The sequence below is a fragment of the Coenobita brevimanus genome, chromosome 67 (genome assembly GCF_032717465.1).
Source record: "Coenobita brevimanus isolate Jiangsu-jjx chromosome 67, ASM3271746v2, whole genome shotgun sequence".
Taxonomy (NCBI): domain Eukaryota; kingdom Metazoa; phylum Arthropoda; class Malacostraca; order Decapoda; family Coenobitidae; genus Coenobita; species Coenobita brevimanus.
The window spans coordinates 15,681,296-15,687,875 of NC_137020.1; positions in this window are offsets into that span (position 1 = coordinate 15,681,296).

Below are 6,580 nucleotides of genomic sequence, written 5' to 3' on the forward strand. Positions count from 1 at the left end.
CAGTGAATGATGAGATGTCCTCGGGCGTTGAGCAAGAAACAACCATAGAGGAGGAATCGACAGAAGTGATCAACGAGAGGAAGAGGACGAACATGAGTGCTGAGTTAGATGCGAGCGACGACGAGGAAGACAGTGGCAGTAAGAAGGTGAGAAATAGAAGTAATAGTGAAGAGAATAGTGGAATAGAGCTACATGTGTCGGGGATATCAGGTGCAAGCGACACCTCACCACGTGGGCCAGCAGCAGAGGTCAGGCAGGGTAGGACAGAGCCATCCCCTGGGAATAGAGTGAGGCTACTATTCCCAAACGACACGGACCTCACATACTACCAAAAACTATTATGGACAGTCAAACTTGCCAGAGCACACAGAAGGTTTGAAGTTTTGTTCAGAGATGTGCAAGAATCGCCCTTATTGTCATCAGTGGGCAGCCAAGAGGCGGTCGATGATGCTGTCACCACAACTGGGTATGAGGATATAGTCCTGCAGGTGCCAGAGGAGAGAGAATAACATACCAAAGTTATTGTCTTCAATTATCCCTTAGAACTGGACCCACATTTCCTTCTAAATGATACAAGAGTTGTCTGGGCAAAGAGGCATGTAATTAGGGGCAAGGAGAAAAACCAAGTTGTTGTTCTAATGGGATAGGAGGAAGTCCCAAATGAAATCTGCGTGTGACTGGGGCGGGCAAGAGTGAGATCATGACCTTTTATTGAAGAACCCTCTTTCTGCCTTCGCTGCAGCAGATTGGGTCACGGAGCTTGGCGATGTCAGGAGGGCCTGAGATATAGTTTCTGCGCCAGGAAGCATGAATCGAAGATATGTGGAGAAAAAATCAAAGCTGGATCTAATGTAGATTCTAAATACTGCAATTGTTTTGGCGAACACAATGCTAACTCTGCCCTGTGTCCGAGGAAACCATACGTTGCGCTAGCTGAGGATCAGGAGAGGAGAGCAGGGTGATGTCCTGAGCAGAGCAGCATGGTGTAAGAAGTCGGCATGGGTGGTGTAGGGCAGGCGTGCACCACAAAAGCTTGGGCAGCAGGGACAGGGAGACAGGTGTGGGGTGCATTTGATGCGGCAGTGGCGTGGCCGGCCTTGGGGAGCACTTCAGCGTGTCCCAGGGTTGAGGTGAGTGATGGGTACTCAGCCTCACCTACCACCTGTGACGGTCACCCTTCACCACCACAACTCAACCTCACAAACGAGGTAGTCACAGAAAATACTCTCTCTACTACCATGACAATAGGTGAGTCTGTATTGAGTGAAATTATTAAGTATATGAAGAACCTAGAGCAGAAAATTGACACCATAGACAAGAGAGTGAGTGCAATATAGAAACATCCTTTAGGGAAAGAGAAAGTTGACAAGAGAACTAGAAAAGAAAGTGAGTGAATTATCATAAAAATACAAGAAGAAACACTTCAAGCCTCTCTAAAGGCTCAAAACCAGAGAGAAGAAAAAAGAAAGCAGGGGAGTGATGACTTGCCCTGAGGTAAAACCCCAGAGCAAAACCTTCTGTGATATCCATTGGTATTGATGGTAAAGAGCCTTCAAGGAATGCCAAATGCAACAGTGCTAGGAAGAAGGAAATACATTAATGAACAGTTGGAGGGAACTTCAAACTAACCTTGATAAAGCGTACCACAATCCTTGAGAGAATAACTGCTGATAGTATAGATGAGGCTGAGGATATGATGAACCAATGACGGACAACAATGAACTTAATATAGTTACATGGAATGTGGGAATGGAATAAGAAACAGAATAGCTGACATTCACTATTATGTAACTCAAAACTCCACTGATGTTATTTTACTGCAGGAAACGGGAGGTAGGGGTGAGGGTGCTCTGCTTAAGTTGAATGGGTATCAAGGTTACCATTTTCCAGCCGGAGAAGGGATAAGGGGTTTATCCACCTATGTTATAAATTCCATACCGTCTGAGGTAACAGCATATCCCAAAAAAGAAGAGGAAATAGAGAGTTTGAACATAAAGATATTTCTACAGCGAGAGTTAAATATCGTGAATTTATATGTATCAAAAAACTGCTTTGATGGTAATTATATACTAGACAGCATTTTTAATGACCTAACAGTACTTGCAGGGGATATCAATGCCAGACACAGATCACTTGAAACGGGAAGTGGTAACAATTATAACGGTGCTGCATTTGTCCAGTTTCTACAAGACCACCCTGATGCGCTGCTTCTGGGTAATGCTGATGTAACACATGTCAGGGGAGGACGGTTGGACTATGCTTGTATATTAAATGGCCAGGGACTGAATGGAGAGTGCCAGGTAGTGCCGGAGTTGTTGAGTGACCACTTTGCCCTTAAAATAGCCATGCTATTGAAAAAACGACTAAGTCCACAACATGGTAGGAAAAGAATAGTTTTACCTTGAAAGCAAAAGGACATTGACAAATTCGTACAGAACATAAAGATGTGGTACAGTAACTATCAGCCCAGGGATATAGACACTTTCTATGAGGATTTAGTTAAAGAAAAAGAAGCATTTCTGACCAGGAAGAGTAGTCAGTCATGCAGCTTTATGAATATGAAATATTCCTAAGCAGATGATCATCAGTTACGGGAATGGGAAAAAACATGAAGAGCTGCGCACAAAAACGGTCAGGAGAAGATGAAGCAACAGGCCGAGTAATGCTAGAAACGGCCAAACAGTGCGGTAAGATGCGTAATGAAGTAAGGGGGGAATACTGCGAAAATTTTGTAAACAGAGTTGGGCAAAATAAAATGTACATGAAGTTTGGAGGGAAGTAAACAGGGTTCGGGGCAAAAGGAAAAAGGATATACTGCACCCAAGGCCTGAGAGCTTGGCCAACGAACTCATAGACAAGTGGTGCCATGGCTGCCAGCAGTGACAGCCTGCCACCAGAGGTCAAACAGGCGGTGTCCAGCTGGGAGCAGGAGAGAAGGCACACAATTATTTGTGCACTGAATAGGGGTGACCAGACCTGTGTAGAAATTACAAGGGATGAATTGATGCAAGCAGTTAAAAGAGGTAGATCAACTGCACCGGGGGAAGATGGTATTACATATGAGATCATAAACTGCCTGGCAGCCATCCACGATGGTCCACAGCTCCGTTTATTTAACATGAGTTATAGGGAAGGAAAATTACCAAAGACATGGAAGAGGGCACTGATAATACCAATACCTAACCCGGATGGGGGTTTTAGACCTATTTCTCTAACATCATGCTTTAGCAAAATGATGGAAAGAGTTCTGGTATTAAAGACTGCGATATGTCATAGATGAAAAAATACATGAATCTCTTTATGGGTTTATTAAGGGGAAGGGATCTGTGGGAGCTATGATAAATTGTCTGTCGAATGAAAACGACTACTGACGAACATTCATTGACTTTAGAGGAGCATTCGAAAAGGCAAATGGTGAGGTGATTCTATACGAACTTGCGAAAATGGGAGTGTCTGGAAGGCTGTTACACTGGATCGGGGATTACTTACATCGGCGGCGGACAAGGGTAGCCTATCAAGGAACTGAATCATCTGAGAAGAGTATGGAGCTGGGAACACCACAAGGAGGGGTTCTTAGCCCAACTCTTTTCAATGTACTAGTGAACAGAAATGCTATAGAAATATCTGGTGTGGTGAACCTCACCATCCATGCAGATGATATTCTCCTGCAAAGTAAAAGCATGAAAAAGATGCAAATGGCGGTGACAAATTTTGCACAATTATCACGGAAATTAGGGCTCAACATTAATGAAAATAAAACCAGGTTCATGTGCAGATCTAAAATAGAAGAGAAACTGACAGTAAATAATGTCAACATAGAGTTAAGAGCTATAAATACCTCGTGGCTTATGTTGGTTACTCGGCCGAGAGTAAAGAGGCAGAACTGAGGTATTTAATAACTCATTGTAAAGCTAGATTAAGACCACTTAAAGCTCTCGCATGGAGTGGAAGAGGCGTAGGAGTACCTGTCTTACGAATGCTATACATAAGCACAATAAGATTAGTAGTGGATTATGCGGGCCCTATACTCTCTTGCTTTGATGATGGGAGGCCTGAAAAATTAGAGAAAATCTAAAACGAAGCAATGAGGACCATTCTAAACTGTCCTAAAATGCTATGATTTTGTATGCAATGGGGCTAGAGCTAAACCTCACCTACCTGTAAAGGATAGGATTTATGAAATCAATACTATGTCTGCTGTGACACACCTTTAGAATTAAAAGTGGAGAAAGCCTACTGCATTGTATTTAATAAAGCACTTAGATCAGGCACCTCTCCGTCATCTCAGTGGGAAGAGGATTACGTGGAGAGACTGGGTTGACCGTCTACAGGCATATAGGTCGCATTTGGTGGCACTGATGATGCCCTCTGTAGCTCACGGTCAAACAGACGCACATAGCAGGGTAGTGAAGCAATTAGTGTTATTATAAAACCCTCTTGCCGCAGAAGAAAAACTCGTATGTTTGGGGAGAACTCAAAGCTCATTATGAGGCGGAAATAAAACAGGCTAGCTAGGGAAACTGCCATACATGTGTATTGTGATGGTTCGGTAGCTAGTGACGGCAGGGCTGGATGTGGTGTTGTGGTTAGGATACATTTTGCAGAAAAACGGACGACTTGACGATGCGGGGTAATTGCTATAGACTGTTCTTCCATGTCTCTTCCACTCAAGCAGAGTTGTATTCCATAAAATTTGCCCTCACTCCTGCTGCAGGAAGGAAGATAAGACAGATGTATTTGTATTTACCGACAGTTTGAGGGGCACTGGAGTCACTTACTAGTGAGGCCAGTCAGCTCATACGTGCCTGAGACCTGTGGTAGTGTTGTGCTAGTGTGCTTTAGTGATTCTGTGATAGTGGTTGCTGTTAGTGTGTTGTAGCATCACAGATAAGAAGAAGTGATCCAGAGAGAGTGTGTGTTGTGGTGACCTGTAGTGACCCACAGTGATAGTAAAAGCTACCCAGTGTGAATCCAGTGCGTAATGGCTTTTTCGGCTGTGAGAATGTGTCCACACTGCAGGTACCGAAAAGGACTACCTTGAATTAAAGGAGTAACTTCTCGAACTGAAGCGGAGGCAGCAAATTCTCAGGCAGGAAAATGCACAGATGAGGGAATTGTTGGAGGAGATGTTGGAGGAGAAAGAGAAAAAGGCTGAAGGTTGGACACCAGTTAAATAGGGTAAAAAAACGTTCACTCTTAAAAAGCAAAACGCAACAAGATAACCAATACATTCGACACACCACAAGACGAAGCTGTGAAGGGAAGGCAGAGAGGGAAGTGAGATGAGAAGGACTATGAGAGAACTTCCAGTACAAAGTAAGTATAAACAGAATACAAAGGCAAGAAAAATGTTGTTGTTGTTGGAGACTCCCAGGTGAGATATCTGAACAGGGCCATGCAAGGCCCAGACCAAGCAACATGTGTGCCCTCCAGGGGCCAGGAAGGCTAATGTGGTAGATAAAATTGCAAATATCGTAAAGGAAAGTGGGTGACAGTCCCACTGTGTGCCTCAGTGTAGGAGGCAATGATATTAGTAATAAGAGTGAGGTACTGTGGAAAAGGTACAAGTTGATGTTAAAAGAAGGTTAGGGAGAGGGGAGGAACTCCTGTAGTGCTTGGTGTTTTATCAAGGTGGTGTGGTTGGAAGGGAATGGTTGAGCAGGGCAATAGGGTTTAATTGTCGTTTTGAGTGCATTGCAAAGACAATGCACATACCTGTCATGGACAGCTGGGACCGGTTTTATAGACGAAGTGCTCTTGTAGGTTGGGATGGACCTCATCTTAGCAGGCAGGGAGTTACTGTTTTTAAGCTGGGAATGATAGATAGGGAGTTGGAGGGATTTTTTCGAGATTGAGAAGTAAGTGTAGCATGAAGTTGCAGCAACCAGCAGTCAGAACACACATTACCATGTTTGGATAGATGCATCGATATTTGCAAAATTTAAGAACAAAAGCTCCAACTAATAGTGTGTAAGATACATCCACTCAGGCAACTGTCTGATAAGTATGACATGAGAGATGATAGAATGTTGAGAGAAGGGCACATAAGTTGACAGTACAAAAAATTACTATAATAGTAAAGTAAAGAGTTTCCCAGTTAGTAATAAAATAAATAACAGTAAATGCCAAGGTAAAGGCATAACTAATCGCAATAATCTGAAAGTGTACTACACAATCAATGAGTTTACGTAATAAAATGGATGAACTGAGGGCTTTGATTTGTACAGAGAAAATAGATACTGTTGCTATTAGTGAAACTTGGATGAATACAGACACTTGAGAATTTTTAGCAGAATATCAGATATATGCCTACATTATTTTTGTAACAAGTTCACTGTCAGGGAAGAAAGTGGGGGAGTGGTAGCTATTTTATGTAAAGGATCTGATTAAACTGTTACAATAAAATAGATATTGGGCAAATAGGGACACAGAAAGTGTCTGGGTTAAAATGAGTAATAATAGGGAGAAATTAGTCTCAGGAGCAATTTATAGATCTCCCAAATTAAGTAGAGCTGATAGTAAATATCTCTGGGAGGAAATTAGGAAAGCATCACAGTCCAGCTTATTAATAATTGTTGGG